This window comes from Vanessa tameamea, chromosome Z, assembly GCF_037043105.1.
Source record: "Vanessa tameamea isolate UH-Manoa-2023 chromosome Z, ilVanTame1 primary haplotype, whole genome shotgun sequence".
Taxonomy (NCBI): Eukaryota; Metazoa; Arthropoda; class Insecta; order Lepidoptera; family Nymphalidae; genus Vanessa; species Vanessa tameamea.
In genome coordinates this window covers 5,616,316-5,640,645 of record NC_087341.1, presented here as the reverse complement: position 1 = coordinate 5,640,645, position 24,330 = coordinate 5,616,316, and the positions used below count along the sequence as shown (strand labels likewise).

At 29.8% G+C, this 24,330-nt stretch overlaps 1 protein-coding gene and 1 long non-coding RNA gene across 2 annotated transcripts in view; both read right to left on the bottom strand.

Annotated features, from left to right (window-relative positions):
• The window catches only part of Dhc1 (Dynein heavy chain 1), a 183,391-nt gene that overhangs the window by 143,067 nt on the left and 15,994 nt on the right, over window positions 1-24,330 (bottom strand). The gene's annotated exons all lie outside the window — the stretch shown is intronic.
• On the bottom strand, window positions 21,304-23,530 carry LOC135194650 (uncharacterized). The gene is made up of 2 exons (XR_010309872.1): window positions 23,403-23,530; window positions 21,304-21,424 (listed from the first exon to the last, which is right to left on the bottom strand). It is a non-coding gene; the product is annotated as an uncharacterized LOC135194650 (long non-coding RNA).

The following is a 24,330-nucleotide window of genomic DNA, read 5'->3' as shown; positions in this document are numbered from 1 at the left end:
CAGTCTTCTCTTAGATCTACTCCGGCCATTTTAAAGATTTGACATTTTGCTTCATTAATTGTCATGGTGAAGCAGACTGTAAGCGCGAATTGTATTAGAGTTTAAAAAATATTCTTAAGGTATCAAATATATTCGTGAAATATACACTATTTCTCATTCATCCATCATCCAATGACAACTGAAGCCTCTTTGACATTACGATGAAGTGCCGTTACTATTAGTCTGGTGCCGTTGCATCATTTTGGAAGTCTTAAATCCCTCAGTAAGATTAGTGGCACGCCAAACTTCTTACTTAAAAAATGATTGACTTCAAGACTAACTTATATACGAAATTTCAACCTCTATTTCAACCCTTAGGGTAGAATATCCAGAAACGCCAAATACATATCTACTAATGTCTAAACAGTATCCAAAAAATAAGTTTCATGTTTATAACTTAAAAAATGACGGACTTCCATATAAATGTTTAACGCCTATTTCACCACCTTAGGGGTACAATTTCCAAATTCCTTCCTTAGTGGGTGTCTACTCAATAAAACGATCCTACTTACCAAATTTCAAGACCCTCACTTTAATAGTTTACGCTCGGCGATGATGAATCAGTCAGTCAGGACTTGTTATTTTATATATTTAGATAGAAGAAGAAGACAATCATTACATCTCAAGACACCGAGCCGTTGTAGGGAACGAATGCGTTATTGAGTGGTTAATTTTCAATAAATATTCGAGTGTCTACTTCATCCAGTAAATCATAGTTATTTGCTGAATATGAACTTATTGGGCAACTATTGGAATTCATAGAAGTAGACACTAAAGTTAGTAGCAACGAAAGTACGAGCTTTATAATGAAAGGACCTACAACCACAGTGCCACTTATGCCAATTATGTAATTTTTATTTAGAACAGTGCGTTTTTTTCCAAAATCGTTAACTATAAAAAATAAAATTAAGAATGCACATGACTAGATAAAAATGCTTGGATTCATAATCGAGATTAATTTCTTACGCTCTAATAGGTTATTCAACTAATAGTCAAACATTAGCATATTTCATATATATTCAAAATGCTTAAAATAACGTCAACTTTCATGACGTATTTTCAATGTTAGATGAAGTTAAAGAGGGTAAGAAAATATGTTTATATCTGTGTTTTTTTTAAGTGAAAGACATCTAACGATTAAAAATAATAATGGAGAACATTTAGTTACACGGTACAACCATACTGGATTTGCACAAAGTGATCCGGTATCTCCTCTGTTAATTAATATAATAACGTCAAAAATAACTAATCATAACTTTAATAAATACATAACATTAATAACGTAAATGTTTTTTTTTCACACGTAACAAAGACATAGTAGTTTCTAGAAATAATATTCAAACTGCGTTTAATATAATTGTCGAACTATTCAATAATATGGGTTTGTTTATATCGCCTAACAAATCTAAATAAATGCTTTTTTCTAAAAGATATAGACATCGGTTTATTTCAGTCAATATAAATAATAGTTCTTTATCGCATTCAAAATGCTTAAAATATTTAGGCTTTTGGTTGGATTACAGACTTTCTTGGAAAAAACATATCAATTGTGATCAGTATGTGAAAAATCTTTAAGGTTAATTAATATTCTAAAGCTATTGTGCGGTTCAAATTGGGATGTTCATCAAATATTTCTCAAAAAAATATATTTTTCACTCATTCGGAGTAGATTAGATTATGTTAGTTTTTTATATCATAATGCACCTAAAACAGTTAATACTAATAACTAAATTTGATAGAATTTAAAATCAAGCACTTAAGAGTCATAGGCGGTTTCATACGGAGCACTCCCATACACGCTATGGAAAGTGATTTATGTATACCACTTTTCCGTATAAGGAGATATAATATCTTGCATATAGATTTTGCCTAAAAAGTTTAGATAGTTCCAATTGTTAAACCTTAGTTACTTTAAACGCATTAAGTCTTCAATCTAGTTTTTACTATACAAAAAGGAAACCACCTTTACTAATGGCAACCTGCAATGAGTGTAAAGACATGAATGTGTACATTTACTAAACATGTTTTCATTAAAAGTTTGGGTCAAATTCAGAAATATATCGTAAACTATTAAAACCGATTTCCGTTCCAAAATCTAAAAATGTTTCTCCCATTTAATCTTATACATATTTCTAATTTTAATAATAATTTCATATTTTTATTAGATTTCTTTAGATACTAATACGTAGTGATCAGTAGTACCCAGCAAGGTAGCGACTGATACTGAAAACCGGTTTGCGTCTTTAATTACTAATTTTAATTTATTCGCATTGACTTATGATAGGCATAACCTATAAACTTTTATTGGAGACTGAATAGAAACCTAACACATTATATTTTTTAAACTCAACTAATAAGTTTTAATAAAAAATGTAAAATTAATGATCATCAGTTGAGAAAAAATTGTTTCAGCTTACCTGAAACAAAAAAAAAAATATGTTAGGAAATAATATTTAAGTAGCCAACGTAAACATTTTTTTGGTTTTCTATACAAATGTTATTTATTTAGAGATTGATAAGTTAAGCAACGCTAAGCTTGGCAACTTCTAGCTTACACAGGTAGTAACCGCTTACGATTGTTTTGGAGAATACCTGTGTAAGATCGGGAGTAAAGTGATGACGATTGAGGACGTACGCCTTGTAGAAGAGAGGCAGATCGTCGAGGTTAGACGACACCTCTCCCTGCGAGAAATTGTAACGGTTCTCTGCTGTGAGACCGTCGTAGAAAGAGACGGGCGAGAGGGAATGGGAAAGGGTAAATCCCACTCCAAGGCGATAAGGAAGGCATCGTTTCGGCACTTCCTTAACCTCGACGTCTGGGGCTTAAAAGATAACACGTGACCTTGATGCCACGGACGCGTGAGGTGGGAGCCTCGCGTTTCTTGTTTCAGACGGCTTTGAAGAGGACGGTAGCTGGGTTGGCTTTAAGCTACCGTATTTACTAGCGAGAAGTTTGGGACGTAAGCCAGGAGCGGAACCAGAACATGAGTGAGCCGTGGACGTGTTATATTAATGATCATGCAGACTTTCCGTCTGTGTCGCACGGCCATCGCAATTGTGTTAGTGGTTAAAAAAGGCCAAATAACGCCCCAGTCGCTCAGGTACCTTTCCGAAGGTTTCCACTAAATAATAAAACGAAATATTAAATGATATAATTCATAGTATATTTATCAAAAAGTAAAATATAATGTATCTCCATAGGCAAATTTTAAGAATTGAAGAATATGCATTTGAAATAACCGTATAATAATATGGTCAAAATAAACAATAAAAAGGTAAGCTAACAATAAATCAAAAATTAGTATAGGTATTAGGTACACTTTAAGCAAAAATTTATTCCGATCCTAATCCTATCTAAAAAAGACGGTTTTTTCTTGAACAGAGAGTAGTAATAAAAATAGACAAACAAAAATTGTAGATCACCACTTATCTACATAAAATATCCATATTTTTTATATATAAACTAGCTGTTACCCGCAGCTTTGCTCGCGTGGAAATTGGTTATAAATAATTTAACAGACTAATTTAAAATATTACGTTAATTTAAGACTTCTTTGTAAACCACAATTGTGGTTCAACTTTCATTAGTGAGATCCACCAGACTGCTCGTAAAGCTCATCCTCTAGAAGGCTATTTAGAAATTTCTTTACAAAAAACAGTCTTCTCTCATGTCTACTCCGACCATTTTAAAGATTTGAGCCTGTGCTTTAATAATTGTCATGGCGAAGCAGACTTTAAGCGCGAACTGTACTATTTTGAACTTAAAAAGGTAATGAGGGTATCGAAGATATTCGTGGAATATACACTATTTCTCATCCATCTAACTGTAGCCTCTATGACATTACGATGTGTTGCCGTTCCTATTAGTCTGGTACCGTTGCATAATTCTCAAGTTCTTCGGACCTCAAGAGTAACCTATATACGAAATTTCAACCTCTATTTCAACCCTTAGGGGTAGAATATACAGAAACGCTTAAATACATTTCTACTTATTTCAAATCAGTATCCCAAAAATAAAGTTTCATGTTTCCTACTTCAAAAATGACGGACTTCCAGACTAACCTATGTACGAAATGGCGACCCCTATTGCACCCCTTAGGCCTAGAATATCAAGAATCGATTAAATACGTATCCACTTATTTTTAATCAGTATCTCAAAAATAATGTTTCATGTTTTTAACTTTAAAAAATGACGGTATTCCGTACAAACTTTCAACCCCAGTTTCACCCCTTTAGGGGTAAAATATCCAGAAACGCTTAAATACGTATCTACACATTTTTAATCAGTATTTCAAAAATAAATTTTCATGTTTCTAACTTAAAAAATGACGGACTTCCATACAAACGTTCAACCCCTATTTCACCCCCTTAGGGATTGAATTTCCAAAATTTATTTCTTGGAGGGTGTCTACTCAATAAAACGATCTTATTTACCAAAATTCAAGGCCCTAATTTTAATAGTTTACGCTCGGCGATGATGAATCAGTCAGTCAGCACTTGTTATTTTATATATACATAGATTACAACCATACTAAGTATTGCTGTTTAGCGGTAGAGTAACTGATGAGTCGGTGGTAACTACCCAGACGACAGCACAAAGCCCTAACACCAATTGGACCTACTATATAATTGAAATCATAATATACTACTGCATAACATAATATTATTAAGAAGTATATTTTAAGTGAGAAAGCAAGTAAAAGTACTAGGCTATAAATGCTGACCTATAAGCCTTCTTTCCTTTTGATGAGAATATACATAGATGTAAAAAAATTTAGTTCATACCTGGAGGTATATAGAGGAATTAAAAATTTGTATTAAGGTATATTTATGTATTTTAGTAGTCCATTGAAATGTTACATTGACTGAACATTTTCTAGAGGACGCAATTTTATTTATAGGGCAACTTGGGGTTAAGGTTGTATTAACCCTAGGGGGGTTAATTTTACAATTATAATTAACAACCCCAAATTTGTGGGTGGCGCCGTTGTCCCCCGCCCGCCATCTTGAAAAAAGTGGTGGAAACATATTTTAAACTATATCTCCGAAACTATTAATTGTACGGAAAATTTGTAAAGACATAATTTGTAGCAAATCGTTGTGGATACTTTTATGTCTATGTGACTTTTTACCATAAACTTAAAATTATAGCAACAAACTCAAGCCTTTCATTATTCAAAATGACGGCAGAAGAATTTGACTTGACATTTGGCAGAGAAAACAAAATACAATTGGTCTTTTTTGCATTTAGTACCAAATTATTTATGTCAAACCAACCAAGAAGCCGCGACAGAACACTGCTTACAACGTCATAGTTGTTTATTTTTCTGTCGAGTTTAAAAATAAGGAATTTATTATCTGCAAACAGTACAATGTCTTATTTACAAAATAAGGTAAATCATTTATACTAATTAAAAACAGGTCACAAGTCACAAAAAACTCCAATAGCATTTTGTGTAATGTATAATGTGTATTTTATATAATGTGTAAATGTGCTCAACAAATGCTATCAGTAGTCAAGCGACCTTTAGTAAAACCGAACTGTTGAGAATGCAATACATTATTCGAGTTAGTATAACAACAATTGATTAAGCAAGATTTTTTCAAAAAATTTACTTAATACTGGAAAAGTAGAGAGCGGTCTATAATTGTTTGGGTCATTTTTATCACAGGACTTAAATAATGGGATTACTTTACTTAATTTTAATAGATCTGGAAAATACAAGATTGTATACAATAATTAAAGATGATAGCTAAATAAGGAGCCAAGTCGACAGTTACGTTGTTAATAATTGTACCTGATAGAACCCATAGATCACTGTTTTTTTTCAAAATTGAATGTTTTAAATTTTTTTAATACATCGTACGGAGTTATACTCTCAAAAGCCAATTCTAACTCATTCTGGGGAACGTAACACTTAAGTAAGTCTAAGGCGACAATGACGCCGAGTGACGCTTTAAGTCCTTTAGTAGTATTTATACTTTCTAAAGTAGTGTTTTTAATGAAATCATATGTTTCTATTTATAAAATTTGTTTCAAATATAATGTTATTGAGGTGGGACAACTCTAATTTCCTTTATTTTAAATTTTTGTTCATTATAATTCGAATTGACAAATTAATGTTAATTCAATTTTGAAAAGTGTTAATAATAAAAGTTTTTTTACCAAAAAAAAACCACGTGAAAAGTATATAGCAATGATAAAGCAGCAATCGCGGTTGATTTGCTGGCATTTATTAAAATGTACTGTTGTCTATCTCCGAAACTCTTGACTCTCTTAAGTCTTGCGGAAAATAGTTGGGAGCGTCTTCGAGGATTAAACTAAACATATATATCAGTTACTTACACAGTATAATGTCTTACGGTATTATGATGTGGGCTATAAAATTTGATAAATCAAAATATGAACTGGCTCTACTCGTACTGGTACAAAAATAAAACAAACTAATCTTACTTGACTGCAGAGAGTCATTCGGTGGATCTTCTCAGCTCACGGTCTAATCTTTTCCGAGCTGATGGTAGTTTTAATTTAAGAATCAATATCTGTGTAAGTATTTTATATTGAATAAAGGATTTTGATTTAATTTCATAAATAAGTAACATGTGAACAAACAATGTGAAGTAATCAACAACAAATAGTTGTTGATTACTTCACATTTTTTATTTAATACGTTTAGTGCTACGACCTCTACGTACGTAGCATATCCGTAACAGCAGCTACAATATATTCAGATATATGTTGTAACTTGATTATTATTAAACTATTAGGATTTCTTTCTTCATTTCTCCTCATCAACCCTCATTGGAGCAGCGTGGTGGAATATGCTCCAAACCTTCTCCTCAAAAAGAAGACGAGGCCTTAGCCTAGCAGTGAGAAATTTACAGACTGTTACTGCAAAATAATGCATATATCGTTACTTAATAGTACAATATTCAGTACCATCACGGATTTGTAACATATAACATTAAATATATAACTTACTATATATAATATTTAAACGAATAATTATACGTATAGGTATTGTATTACAGTTAGATTAAAAATGTTTACTTGACAAGACCAGCGCATATTCAAATAATATCCACACGTACTCGTAATACAGAAGAAATTTGATTTCTATCCTGAAAACTAGATGACGCCACATGTCGTTTGAATCGCGCTATTGTTTGTCCCAAGCGGCTAGTTTATAAGGAAGAGCAAATGTGATTTGGGTGACACAAAGTACACTGGGATATCCTAATTTTTAAAGATACCCTGTTTCCTTTGAGTTATAAAACTAAATTAAAAAAAATACTAATTTTACAGACCAGGTCTATCGACATTTCAATAATTTTGTGTCATTTAAAAATGTATTATATCTTTTATAATATAATTGTATATTATATTATGATGTTGATGTAATGTTATAAAGTACTTATCATTTGAATCATATATGGAGTATATTCTTATTAACATTTAATAATCGTAATCATATGTGAACTACTACCATTTAGCGATTGCACCGAGAGATCTCGGAACGTCCGAACGCAGTTGCGAATGCCATATACTAGTTTTTTAAATGTGGTAAACTTAAACCGATTGTCAATATTTAGTATCGAAATTTATTTGTAGATGCCTTTTTAAGAAATCTGCTCTATACCTTTATTTAAAAGCAGTTCTTTGCGAGCTGCACTTTGCCGGAATTAACTCTCCGGCATCATGGTATCACAGTGACCTTTCTCAGTCATCAAGTGGTCGCTAAGAAAAAGATAAAGTTATATCATATATATATATATATATATATATATATATATATATATATATATATCAGCTTTCTCCTTCGTGGTATGGACCAACAAATCACCATTACTGTTCCGAGATGGAAAAGAAAGGAGACAGAAACGTTCCCTAAGACGCACCGACGCTCTAATATTATTTAATTAATATTATTAGGAGGACTGACGTCACCGAACCGGCCTCATTGAGAAACTGAGAGGTACCAAACTCAGTTGTCATATTGGTAACGTGTGCGTCAACAATATGAGCTACGCTGGCGAAACGGTGGTTCTCAGTATCCAATAAATGAAATTAGAAAACTGCTTAGTATTTGTGTACAGTTTGCTAAACAACATGGGCTTGAATATAATTAACCGAAAACAGAAATGCTCGTTTTTAAAGCTGGTAGAGGTAGGGGTCTGGTGAAGATTCTATGGGTATTTTTGAAGTATTGTCAGTTCTCAGTGCGGGCTAACATGATTTAGATCCGCACGTTGTTCTGAGGATATAGGATAGATAGACTGACCTTGTTGAAACATTATTGTCAGTGTTTTTCACACCAGTCAGTTGTAGTTGAGGTTTACCAAACAAAGCTACAATGCCATATTATAACGCTTTTCGCTTTTTAATGAAGCAGCCGCGGTGCTGCAGTGCGTAAGCCATGTTTACTGCTGCGAGAGTTACTGACTTATTTGCCATTCTAAGATCAAGGACGGCTTCTTTCTGGCAAAGAATGAGACGCGGTACTCATTATGTTTTGACTTGTATCATTGAGGACCTAACCTATATATAGTATAGTACTTGGAAACTGAGATATGTGGCTGTCAGTGCGTGGGGATTCCCATTTGCGTAATCTACTATTTTTTTTAAATTGCATTCACCGTGTTATATTAATGTGAACTAACGAAAACGAGATATTTGAGAAAAATAGATGTACTTAAGAGATCATTTTTTGTTAATTTGCCAATATAAAATGATTTGGTTAACACGGGTAGAATTAAGCAAATATACACAAAATGTATTTTTGGATTTTAAAATCTAACATTTTTTTAAAAGCTTTATATTAAGTACCTGTCAAGGAAACTCCTAAAATAGATTTTTTTTCCGACTTATAATAATTATACTCGTATAATAATATATAAATAAATACAAATAAGCCACCGCCATACTTGCCAGAAGAATATAATGGAATGGTTCTTATTGTACGACGAAAAAAATAAAAACGAATGGTATATACAGAATGCGGTTTTATATATATAAACTATATAAATATGCATGTGTATTCATAATGAACTAAACCCTTTTGGTTCTTAATTTTTAATTTTCATTGTAATTGTCTATATTTATTTTCATTTAAATTTTCTATAATAATATGAATAAACACGGTCAAGACAAATAATTTTGTAAATGTTTTCTTAATTTTAATATATGCAAAATTTATGATATGAAAAATGTAATGTTAAAAAATATATTCAAAATAAATGCACAGCCTACCAACCCAGAACCTACATTTGAACCTCCAACCTTTACCAAGTTTACCTTAGGCATCGCTCTAACCATTGAGCTAATAGGCCCTACACTTAACTGATAAATTTTAACATCATATAGTGCGGAATCTGAACAACGCATGCGTATTACTCAAAAAAGCACGTGGTCAAATACAACTTTTCAATCAGGAACTACACACCAAACAACGCACTCTCAACATCGATAACATCGGAGTTCAATACCGTATGACCAGATGGCGCACTATGAACATCATTTAATATTAAAACACACGTGAGCCTGTCTGAAATATATCGAAATTAATATGTAATAAAGTAATATATTATTTACAAAAATATATATTAATTTTAAAATTTCGCCACAGAAAATAATAAATAGTATTTAAATTAATTACATAATATATTTTCAGTTACGTTGAATGGCTAGTTGTTTGAACTACATGTTGCAAGATGGCGTTCTACATTGCATCGCTCCAATTTTTTGTAGACAATTGACACTTGACTTTAAACAATAGCCAACGATAAGGCATTAGGTCCTTACAGATGAAATTGAAGTTTTGTACGGGAGGAATGTAAAGTATTTTTTTATTTAACTTGTAAAATATATTTAATTAATCAAAGTATGCACCGTTGTTATCTATGCACTTTTGCCATCTCATAGGTTGTTCTCAGTAGGTAGTCATCAGAAAATTAAATTTGCTAATTGGAGTTTTGTAAACGAAAATCTATAATAATAAAGATTGCTTGAAAAGAAGATAAAGATTTTTGAACTATAATTTTATCAAAAACCATATGTAGAATTCTTAACCAGTAGAATCAAATAAATGATCTAATGAAGTCAAATTGAGCACCATTCAAGCACGAATAATATTCATAATGAGTCAGACACTATACCTGAGCATGTATCAGAAAATATGGTATCTCTGTCTATGTCTCTCTATGTTTATGACTTGCAATGAAAGCTCTTTTCACGCAGTAAATGGGGTAATGGCCTCGAAAAACTCTTTATTTAGAGTGTTCGGTACAACGGATTAGGTATCCGTAACGGATTGTCGAATCTCGCTTTACTTGCTGAGCATAGAAGCAAATAAATATAAAAAAAATGTAAAAAAGCAGCTCGTTACTAACTGAACTGAATGTAAAACTAGCCAGATCGGTCTACCCTAATTCTTAATTTACTTTGCCGTTGCTGCGTAGAATTAGGTAACACTTGACTAAAATACGAAGAAAAAGTTAAAGTTATTTAATGCTCTATCATAATGCGATATATTCTCTAGTTAGAGAGAGTTGGTTCCTCTTGCTTGGCCATGGGTCAAGCCGAGTACGGGCCTCGAGACATGCCTCCTTGCCCGGTTGCAGTAAGGTTTCAATAACAGTTCTGAATATCGCCACGCCATCGCCATTGATTTGTATAAATATCTTAAGCACGTGGTTCAGATCATATTTTTGTTTAATAATTGTTAATTGTATAGTTATTATTTATATATAGATATAAAATTGTGTAAACATTTTTTGAAACTTATGTCGTTTGTATTTTGTCTCCACTATATAAATCAGTGTTCATCGAAATTCATAAAGCGAGCTATGTTAATTTAATGTCAAATTATGTTTGTAGACGGTCACTCCTTTTGCGAACCTTGATGGATCAAAATCAACTGTTATCTTACTTACTTTTAAGCAAGACGTGAAAAGCGGAGCGTTGAGATAGAGGTTCCAAATCGCGACACGAGATGGTGTGATTCGCAAAAGCTAAAAGCACTACAAAAGCTTGGTCAGTCCAACTCCGTAGTAGTTTTTTTATTTTCATATATCATTATTTAATTTTATTTAAGTATTTAAAGCATTTGATGTTAAATAATTATAAGTTCGGAGTTTGCAATCATGACTGTCATATGTATAATCAGTTCAGGTTTACGAAATATGTAATTTTATCTTCATATCTGTAAGGTCCATTAGCTTAATCGGATAGAGCACCGCCTTATGACGCGGAGGTCATGGGTTCAATTCCCATTGGACCGGCATTTTTTAACATCTACAATACTTTTGCTAAAATATTTTTTTAACTATTTCTAAATTAATAAGTCATAAATAAACTATAATATTGATTTAAATATAGGTAATATTGTGAATTACAGAAGCTGAAACTTAAGTACTAAATGTTAATTTTCATCAGAAAGCAATAAAAACAATTTAGTCGAAAAATTATGATTGAGACCGAGCCAATAGAGAACGATTTTGGGTTTACTGACAGAACAAAAAAATCATCAAGATTGGTGAAGCCTATTAGCTCGGATTACGGTTTATAAGTAGAATCCACTGATTGTTGAGAGGATGTTTTCATGCAGATCAATTTCAGAAATAAGAAATATGAACAGAAATATAATAATATTATTTTATAATATTGTGCTTGTCGTTTAGTTTACATATTCTATCTGATACATTGATTGCTACGGACTGTACTTCCATAGCAATTCTACAACAGCACTCACTCACATAGAACTGCTGGACTCATATGATATGAAAATGTCCTCATTATTCTATTCTTCATTCTAGGGAGATATCAAAGACACAAATGAAGTTGACAGTTTTGTTATTCCATATTTTTATCATTACTAAATTGCGATCGTTGCTTATTTAACATTTATTCGTTGCGTTGACTGCTACGAGCTCTATCTCCGTAGCATATCCGTAACTGCAGCGAAAACATCTACAGACAATATTTTTTACCGTAATTCAATTCCCATGTTGATTGTGAAAAGTGTATTCAGATAGATCAGTTTGAACAGATAGATCCAACATAACACAACAGCTATTTTATATGAATATATAACTGAAGTAGTATAATTTTGAAAATAAAAATAATTAATTATATTCCTGGGCCTTCAAAATTCGCGTGTCTAAATTAAATTAAGCCAATTAATAATTAATCAAATTAATTTCTTCGATAGATATATGCGTCTCATTTACAGAAATAAACTAGAGCAAGTAAAAAAATATATTTAGCATTAAAGATAATTACAAAGAAAAATACCTATGTGGCAATTGATCATTTTACCTTTACATTAGTACGATTTTCTAAGCATCTGAGCTCATAATAAACATTTAAATTAGGACACTTAATTTTATAGGTAGTAAACAGCGACACCCTCGTTAGATATTGAAAAACATGAACTATTCCCAAAGGGCAAAATGAAAGGAACATCATTCACATAGTGGTTCTAAGTTTTGGAACAGGATGGCGCGGTCTATGCAAATATTAAAAAAATACTTATCGTCAGACAAAAGACAACTAAATAACATAATACTAACAGAAATCAGATATAAGTAATTAACATAATCACATTATAATATTTATCCCACACTTACGACATATCTTAAAAATAATTAAGCACTACGTAATTCATAGTGCATTCCAAATACCAATAACTATAGAATATTATTATTTGACGAGAATAAATAAAATATGCCTCGCTTTTTTACCATGATTTTTAGTACATTTTAATAATTGGCTTTTCCAACAACAGCTTATCTTTCGCCAAATTTATTTCATAATTTCCACCCATCTATTTGATATGGTAAATTTTGATTTCAATCCTGCGAACTAGATGACGCTGATGCTATTTTCATCGTGATTTTGTTTTTTTTCTAGTCTAGTAGCAAAAAAGGAACATTACATTTTTATTTAAACATAATAAGGCACTTTTAAGTTATTTTTACAAATAATACTACGGTAAAAAAATCATTTCTATCCTGCTAACTAGACAACGCTGTACCTCGCTTGAATCGCGCTATAGATATTTTTAACCCCGGTAGCATATAAGGGAGAGAAAATGTTATTAGGGCAACTCAAAGTAAACAGGACATCCAGACTTTAAAGGATACCCTGTTTCTTTGAGTTAAAAACATTATTTAAAAATACTCTTAGATTGTCTTTTGAACTTTTTAATATTTTTGTCTAAAAAACATAGACATTATTTTATACGTAATATATAATTCCAAATTTTATACGTAATATATACAAAGAATATTGATTTAATTATTTATTAGTTACTGTCGATTTAAATCAAATAAATAAAAGGACTAAATAAAACTAAATAAACTAGAACGAATAAATAAATATTTTGAACTAATTATTTAATATATGTACACATCGATAACCGTATTAGTTCTACCATCTGCATCAAAAGTATAAATATTTCATGTAGGTGGACAAACATAACACACATAATATATTAAAAATATTTTCAAAATCCTAGCCCATCAGGAACCAAACCTAAGTCTTTAGTGAATTCATACAAATTCCTGAAATTTCAAACGAGCGCATCAAATTTTATTGATAAATTTTATTAATTAGCAGTGTTTAATAACCGAACATAATATTTATTAATCAAAAATATTAACTGCAAAAAATACTGTTTTTTAAAGAAGACATGAAAAGCGTAGCGTAGCATTGGCATAGATATAATTCTCATAATTTAAACAGTATCTATAGTTAAATTTTAGTAAGTTGGTTAAACATCACTTAAAGACGCCAAAGTTATGAATTCAATTACGACGCTGGTTTGATTATTTTGATTACTAAAACAATTCCGTAATATATATAACTATTTTATGTTATTATAACCGGAAAATTATGATAATTAATTATACTGAAAAATTAAAGGCTTGTAGTAGGCAAAAGCAAATATACATGTATTTAAAAAAGATAGATAGTGATTTAATAAGTTATCAATGGGATTATTTGTTATAATAAAAATCAATAGGACCCACAATCTGAAAGAAATACAAAATACGCAATGCTGTGTCTGTAATATTTTGTTTATATAGAGCTAAATGAAAAGTCTATTTATTATAGTATACAAGTTAACCATCCCTACTTCAGACGGATAAAATTACGATGCTGTCCTAATTAAAAATTCAGTATTACATATAAACATCAGCTAATATGTCGTCCAACACAACCTAAGAATTTTCACGCACTTATTTAAGTAACTCACACTATCTCTACGTCTCGTAGCAGTTATATTTGCCGCTACGTATGTATTATTTTTACTTGGAGCAAGCTTATCTATGTAGGCACATTAATTACAGTTTCAGACAATAAATTGATTTTGCATTGTATTAGTAAATATGGATGTCTTTTATTGCTACGAGATCTCTACGTCCAGAGCAAATACGTAACCAACGCTACGATATTTGTAGATGTACATATTTTACTTTATTTTAATGAAGTTCACAGGTATTTTATTTACATTTTTTTTTATTAAAATAATACACTAAAGGAATTCATAATCGAGTCCAATGTTACTATGAATTATTGGAATCGTTATTTCAAATATATTTATCGTTACAAAATAAACATACTGATAATATCCTTCTACTGGACAAATACCTCTTGTTCCTTGAGGAGAAATATGAAACTTAAAGCATTGTTCATATAATCTGTCTCAGATCCAGATGGGTCTTTTCTGAGGCATTACGGTTAAACCAACATTAGAAAAGATTATATAAAAAAAAACTTTTCTTATTATAACAAAATTAAAACTGTCTAAATGAATACATATCCATATGCATGTTATAACATATCTAATTTAAATTACAAGGATATCAATTTATGACTTGAATTAAACAGAGAACATAGTTTTGTAGATTATGTCAGTGATACGAATGCAAAATTACATATCACAAAATGATATATTAAAAAAAATATCAAAAATGGTTTTACAGCCTATATAGGATTCGAACCTGCGACCTTTACCACTGGTAACGCTCTACCACTGAGCTAATAGGCCTTAGTATATAATGGTGAATTTCAACAACATACAGTGAGTAAATTAAAATACGCATGCGTTGTATTTCAAAAAGCACGTGTTAAAATAGAACCTTAAAAGCAGGTGCAATACACCGAACAACTCACTACTGACGTTGATAACATCAAAGTTCAATAACATATGACAAGATGGCGCATCTTGTCTATTATTAAATGTTAAATAACACCAGCTACTGAATGATTAAATTTTTTTATTTTGCCGTATTAAATATTAATATAATATTTATTTAGAAAAGCATATATTATTATACATGCTTTCATGTTTTTAGTCAGGTTGCAAATTTAGGTTTAAACTAACTTCATAAAAATAATGAAAGATGGCGTTCTGGATGTGTTTTCTAAAAGTGAGTAAAAGTTTTTTTTGTAATTAACAATTGATAAAGATAATTCAATTATTATTTTTATTTTAAAATAAATGTCGAGGACAAAAAGAAATAATTTTAGACATAACCAGAATATTAATTTAAAGTGGGAAAATATTTCGGAATATTTCTCTTTTATTTAAATCTTTTCCATAATTTATTAAAATATTGATATCACCTGAACATATATATTCAATAAGAATTCTATTGAAAATTGAACTACTCGTTACACTTTATAAAAGTAATAAGTCTTGCAATTTTAGTGCTTCAATTAAGCAGCTATATCTCATAGCTACGACGTCGTAGCGCTCGTAACACATGTTATGCTACGAACGAATTAACAGTATTTTAAGGACTTGCAACTTGTATTTATACTGGATTTGGAAAATAATAACACGTAGAGTTAAATAAAAATTATGATGACTTCAGTAATACTAAAGAATATCAGTAATATTAAAAAAATATATATTATTTAAAAAATCAGTGATATTCTTCTTAGAATTAAAAAAAATAAACAAAAATTAAAATAATATAACGCAATATTAATATGGAGATAATTTAAATTTTTAGACGAAGAACTCCATTTCTTTTTAGTATTTGTTGTTTCAAATGAAGAGCGGATCTCAAGCAAAATAACTTATTTTCGACTCTCGACCTCTATTTTTTTATAATTCTTTCTCTTTATTGAAATCTATATACAATATAAATATTTATCAATATAAGTTATTTTTTTATTTACCCTCACAATGCATATTATTGAGATGAAAATCGTATAATTAAATGGATTCACAAATAATCTGGGGGCGGATATTAGGATTTTTTAGTTATCCTCTTTCATTTTAATTTTATAACGATAAATATTTTAGTGCTCACTACATTTTCTTTTTACGCAAAACCACATCCTGCTATCACACGTCGCCGGTACAACGTATATTGTTTTCTTAAACCAGTCATTATCGAAATAATGGTGGCAGCGCTTTATATTCATTATCATATTATAGTGAAAGATGGATACCATATTCTTCATGATAGGTTTTAGAAATGGGCAACCAAAGAAAAAAATCTGCTCACGCTGAAAATTATAGATAGAAAAAGCATAGAAATGAAATCGTGTACCGAGAAGGGCGCTCCTAAAGAAATAATATATTTTTTAATTATTTATAGAAGGAAAGACCATAAGTATATATAGGCTGGCAGATAGACGAGAAAGTACCAGGTTAGTAGAATAGTATGGAAGTTCATTCATGTATGAGCGAGATAAAAATACTCTTTTCATTACTTGGTCGTATTGATCGCTTTAACGCACGTATACAATGACTGTAATGCGTCTGCGTGAATAAAAAGAGACAGGTTGTAAATTTCCTTGTAAATTAAACACATTGGGTTAACCTTTCTAATATTCAAAGATTCATAAATTCAAGCCATTTGTAAAAAATACATCATTAAAAAAAGCATATTATTCAATACAATATTATATAGAGGGGTGGAGCTAATACTTGTTGACTTCTAGGTTGTATAAATTATATACATATATAATTCTATTCAACTAACATAACTTTTTATTGTAAATGTTGAAAAAGAGTACTGCCGCTTCTCGGTAGAATCTACATTCCGAAACGGTGGTAGCCAAAAGCCTACTTGATGTGTTTGTTTAAAAACTTTCATTTTCTGTAGTACTATGATATTATTACATCCAATTTCAGGTTATATTGGAAGTGGAGGTACCGAGTTCTACTTTGAAAATTTGTCATAGAGTGGAAAATATTGAAGTATTTTCTCACAACACCGCAACGTATATGATGTGATTGTCAAGATTAATTTTAGTCAATCAAAAATGTAGGTACTTTTTTTATTTAATCGAGAATTCTGCAAGCAAGAAGTTAAGTTTAAATTTAGCAACAACGACGCGAATATTTTTTCAAAGAATGAAAATTCTAAAACATAATGTTTGTGAAAATCGCAAAAAAACGTATTTTGGAGTGTTTTCGAATAATTTATTAAACCTAAGAATAATCAAGCCGAATAGAGAGTTATTAAAATGATGTAATAGAGATTTGATGTTTATATTCCATCCATTGTACAAAATGTATTGATATAACACTACGAGTATATGAAGACAAGATAATTAAGTAATTATTAAAGTCGAAATGCATAATATTTTGCCTATGGATGGAAATGTTCGCTAAAAATATTTTATAGCGTTCAATGGATATGTATTTAATTATTTGACGCTGTTTGATCTAATATCTTTACTATCAGATTGTTAAAATAATCTTAAATAGAAAATAACCTTAATTAGCGATTGAAATGCAGTCAACATTCGTTTCATGCGTTTGCATAGTAAGCAAATCAACACTTAAAACGTTAAAACGCTCTATACCATAACCTTTTCAATATGCAGGGGCGTATTAAGGCTATCAAGCACCAGGCAAACATAATTTTAAGAAGATTGTTGTGCCAGTACATATCGATTTATAATTTTAAAAGAAAAATTATGCTTATAGTTACTTTTACGCTTCACATTAATTAAAACATTTTGTCTGTAATCGGCATTGAAATTATTGACTGTTGAATTGTTTAGATTTTAAAATTTCAGAAAATCATCAATACATGCATAGCTTTGTAACAATGTTCTTTTAGTTAAATAAAAAACTTATGTAACCAACGTAAGTTGACACCACTAATATTTCCAATTTTATTTTTGAAGTTTTTAAAAAAATGAACTTATTTCAATTAAGATGCAAAAAAATAGCAAAATGCTTCATGTAGTATATATGTTTTTATGGTCTATTCATAGTAAATAAATAGTTTGAATTCTAATTATGAATTAAGTTTTTAGTATTATCTGTCCCAGAATCTCGGTAACAAAAACTATTGTAATTTAAATTTAATTCAGGCATTAGCTTTTACTGTTGCAATTTACAAGTCTGTTCTTCTATTTCCATTATTGTGGAAATACAATGAAAAAAAGAAAAAAAATAAGAAGTAAGAAGTAGAATAAGAATCAGCCAATACGTAGAGGTACTTAATTAACAAATGGAACGATTTACACGTATTATTTTTACTTATTCATGTAGTCACTTACTGACAGCCTGTAAAAAAATATGAAAACCCTATTTTAAGATACTTCAAATTACAGTATGTTTGTTATTTAGATGAAAATATAATTATTATGCGCTATCGATTAATATTGGAACTCTTAAATTACTTTTAATAAATGCTTTGAGTTTTGACTAATTTATTTCTCAACTATATTAATTTAATATGTTGCTACTGAACGCTCATTGAGAATATATATGGTGTATTTTTATTGTGAAATCAGTGACAAGCAAATAAATCATCGTAATTTTCTGACAGTTTATTTCTCCTTTTGAAATCGTGAATTATGCTAAACTCCTATAAACAGAAATTGGAATTGCGTGTTAATTGTATGCAATTGGTAGAGCTATTTTTGGAAGCTAGAGCAAATTGCTACTGTTTGATTGGTTCTTGGTAACACAAGATTCGTTACTCTTTTAATGATTATAACGTTGGTGATTATATAATCTTGATTGATCATCAGAATAATATTACTTCATCAATATTATCTGACATTCGAATATTAATTATTACAATGAATCCTTATTTCCTTTTTTCTATATGAAATTTCCCAAATAAATAAGTAACTCAAAATATTACTTTTATTTTCATGTTATCTAAAAAATACGAAAAGTAATTAACTAATTGAACCCTCATTAGTTTTCCATTTTAATTGAATTCTTAGCTGATGGCTATTGGTTGTTAGTGTTTTTTTTATATTTGACTAAAAACTATAATGTATTTGAAATTAGTAGTATGACTTTTAACAATATATGTTTTATTTTATTTAATATACATTTAAAACACATATTATATATACATTTTTACTTTCTGCACTCATTCTCCACAAATTTTAACTCCTCCGTGAACACAACAATTTTAAAAGAGGATACAAAGTATTATTTATACAAACTTGTAAAAGCTAGCTCATCAAGCTATCTACAGTGCATGAAATATATTTTTTTAAAAATCCATAGTGTCTAAAATCTTTACCAACTTACCTTTATTTCAGTATCGTTTGAACGCAGCTATCAGAAAAGCAAGATCAAACCAGAAGCTGTTTAAAAAGAATACAAACGAGAAATCATTGTTGATCGAATTCTCAATAATCTACAAAGCAAATATTAATTTTTTTAGAAATACTGAACATTCTCTTTTAACTATTTTCGAATTATGTTTATGTGTTTTACAATGACTAATATTATCAGGCTGGCCAACGGAAGCTAAATCGGAACTTACATCGCTGTTGACATGACACTGACGTATGCTGTCGAGTTCACTATGTTGACACCGATATTACATTAGAATGGTATAATAAATGTAATAATCTTTTATCAAAAGATCAAAGCAAGTGGACATAAATGAATAGAATTAATTTTATTCACTCTCAGAGCACATACGTCAGGTTCATTCTTATTATGAGAAATAACAAGCATACATGGACATATATGTAATGGCAGCATGGAGGTATGCATTGAGTGACTCAGTTCCTATAAATACAATCTTTGAATTAGTAGTCGCAGAATCTTAATAAGAGGTAAAATAAAATCAGGCTATGTTTACCAGGAATTGCAGTTGTTCTTTTATTCTCGAAACTTAACTATTAAAGTGCCTAGCTTTGGAACTCACTGTTAAAAGTCCGAGGCTAATAAAACACAATTCGGTTTTCTGACAAAAAATATTTGGTTGGAAGTTTTAGGTTGCAGCATGAAAATTTAAAGCCACTAGTTTTTACATTTCCGTGCCTCGGAAAGTATGTAAATCATCTTTGGTGCTACACTTGAACTCTCTCTCTCTGTCGTGTTGTATTGTCCTTACATGATACATACAAATTAAAGTAATATACACTGTAATATTCACTTCGCAGTTGGCTGGTCTCCGTTGAAAATGGTCGCCGTAGCCGAAACCGGTCAGGAACAACATCTTTATGAATCTCTAATAAAATTAAGCAACTAGAACGCTCAGCAATTGTGTATTGAAATAAATGAATTATTGTTCATTATATAAAAATTCAAACAAATATTCAAGTCTCTTTATGTAATATATGTTATTCGACCAAGACTTTAACCATCCATATAAAATATAAATCTTGGATCTATCAAACAACAAGGTAAGTAGGATACAAGAAAAGGTCAAAAAATCTTCTTTACATCTCAAGCAGATCACTAAACTTGTTGTTTATTTACAGAAAAATAAAATTGTGTTATCCTTGCAATGTTAACAATTTTGTAAAATATATTCTATAAATTAATCAACATGTATGTTAAACTGTAATTAAAAAATCATTTAAATATAATTCAATTAATTTACTTTCAGCCATACTTTGAAAGAATTACCTGGGATGGACAAAAGGAATTTTTCAATTTAATTGTTAATCATTAATGTACAAGTTGATCTCTGTCACCAAACCAAATTAAAGTACATAAAATATAAGTATCAAGTATATGTCAAAACAGTGCATGTACATAGATAGTATATTTGGATAGTTCAGTTGTAAAGAAAAATCGATCCATGTTTAATAATAAATCACATCAATGTTTTATATAAGTTTAAACACAAACAACCTTATATTTATTAAGAAATAAGTCAGTTAGGAATATGTTGTGTGTTTCAAATTTATTATACCAATCGAACTATACCAATAAAATGAATGTAATTTAAATCAATAATTCATTTACATCAATCAGTCTTACCTTAAGAAGTGTCAGTCATGATAATATAAAACGCAAGCAGAAATTTAAAAGTATTTATTAATAACCATAACAATACTTCAATAACATATTGAAACAATTTTCGTACAATATGTCTATATATTCAGATAAATTGAGAGAATCTTGGGGCACACCTGATGTGACTGCAACAAAGAAAGAAAAAGAAAGTCTTTGACAATAACTTCAGTGTATATAACATATGAAGTAAATATCCTCAATACATCGGCGTCTATACTGACTTCTATACTTGTGAAGTAGTTACGAGCTTGTTTAAACTTCCATCAAAATTCAAAAGTCAGTATATACATTATAGTTATCAAGATCATACCTACAAGCCGCTGTCTATAGCAGAAACAACGAGATGTTCTTATTATTTTTAATTAACTTTTTTAACTTTAAACCTCGTAATTAACATCGGTGGAGGTAGGATCATCCATAATTATTTTAGGATGCAAATATTATAATATATTTGTTTCTGTACTATATATTACCCACCCGCTTATTTTTTATGATTATGAACTTAAAATAGTAGTAAGACTTTGCTGAATTTTGCAGTATAAACTTGATTAAGTAACAAAAATCCAAACAATAAAATTTTGTATCTATATTATTTGTTACATTATATTTATAACCTTGTTTTTACATTTACTGTAATACCAAAACGAAAGACTGGAAGCAAAATTTCCTCTTGATTTTAATACGCCTACATATAATTCTAATATAATAAATTGAATAGCGATCTCTTTAACCATACTCAGTACTAATAATCTAATTATACGTTAATACGTACGCACGCTCCTAATATATTTAGATTGAACAAGCTAACAAGCTTAGGACTTGGTCAAATCGGAAAAGGCTTTTTTTTTGAGGAATATTTTATAATTACTGTACTATTTATATTGAAACTAAAGCTAAACCTGTTATAGTTTTTCCAAAAATTAATCAAACCGACGGATTTTTTTTCCAGCACATATTGTCTCAAATTACTGCTATATCTGTATTATCTTTATTAATGCTATATCTTTATGCTTTCCAATATAAATAGACAGCAATAACTGTATTTTCAATTACAATTAGTAATTCTTTAGAAACTCACCAACAATTACATTGTAACAATTTTCCTAGTTTAGATTACTAATTTTTAACGTTTTATATTAGTGAATTTACTTGACTGCACTTTATCTTTTGTTGTAATATATTAAAATAACTGCTTCAGATGCCGAAAAGCAACAAAATAAAAAATTACAACAGAGAAGTTGCAGCATCATGCAGTCATAATATCCCCAACCATAATAATACCGGCGTTATTCTTTGTCGAGTAGAAATATATCGATTTTAAACTATAGAATACGCGATGAAAATGAAAGTGCGAAAGTGACAGTTGCGCTTTGCGCATGTCATTTGAACTGATTCGAACGGTCTCCGTCTACTAAAAATAATGCTCTTCCCACTCGTGGGGAAATACGCATGTGTATTTCATAGATTTTAAACTTACTTTTAAATAAAACTTTTTTCTTTAACTGTACTTTTGTGTATACACAATCTATTTATAGATGACACGAATAAATTAACAAAATTTAACACAAGTAAATCTAAAGTTAAATTTTTAAAACTTTTATGATTACGTAACGACTGCGACCCCTCTTGTTGACCAATTATGACTATGTATCGATGCATTACACAGTTTTCTAACTAAATGACGCTTGCATCCAAAAGTGCTATGATTAATTTATTTAAATAATTAAAATTAAAAAAATATTTGAACATTTTTTATGCCGATATATTTTATTCATAATTCTTTAATTTTACAATTATCATATACATATAAAAAATATTCAAAATTTTCATGTACGTATTGTTGCAGTAAGATTGCATGATTATATAATATAAAAAACTTAGTATAATAATATTTAACACCCCTTTATACTTTTTTTTTTTTAAGGATGATATCAACATTATACACATTTCACTGCACTTTTATTCGAACATTAAATATTCTAACACTTTCCTATATACATATATTTAGTTTTCTCTGCAATGAGTTTTTGAATAAGCAGCATTACACCAAGTAATTTACATTTTTATAAGTCGCAATGCTGTTAGTAAGAGCACTACGCTTACCTTGTAGTCGAATAGGCGACCAACTCCCACTTGTGTCGCTCGTGACTCCAAACGACTATCCATCGCGCTCTGTGGTACGCGAACAAGTAACGAAATATCTTTGGGACTAAGATTCGGTGTTTCAAGCCTAACCAACGAATTTTATGCTCATTACCATAATGTTTATTTAAAACACTTATTCATATATTAAATAAAAAATAGAATTAATATCAATTTAAGAATTAATTGCTGTGTTTTAAATGTAATACAAAAATAATAATAAACGGTATACATAGCTTACTTACCAATAAGTAATTACGAACGTAAAATGTTTCATTAATATAAAACATTATATATGTATATAGACTGTTTGTCATTTGCGTATATTACTTTTAATTGAAAGTTAATATTAACATATTCTATTGTATTTTCTGAAATTTATATTTAATACTGCTTACTATTTAAAAATATCGTTTAAATTAAACTTATTTTATAACACTGTTTGAGTTTACTTTACTAAATTTCAACCACACTGCGGATATGGATATCTACGGGAAATGTAGAGAGCCGCATATATACCAGGTTAACAGAAATCATAGGAGTTATAACTCCCCTTTGCGCATGTCATCGGAACTAAAAATAACAGTAAACCCAACATGCTAATAATACTCATGATAAATATCTAATATGTAATCATTCAATACATCGCAATTTATTAGAGATTATTTAATAGAGTTTAACGTTTAATGTGATTAATATCGATATAAAATATAACAATTATTACTATCAATATACTTTTAACATAAAAAAATCAGGATCAATATTCAACAATGTCAGTAGATTGATCGTTTGTTGAAATAAGTTAAATAATCACCAGTCTTCTTTTACAATGAACTAATACGACAACATGAAAATATTCTTAAAAAATTACCAACATGTATTCGATGAA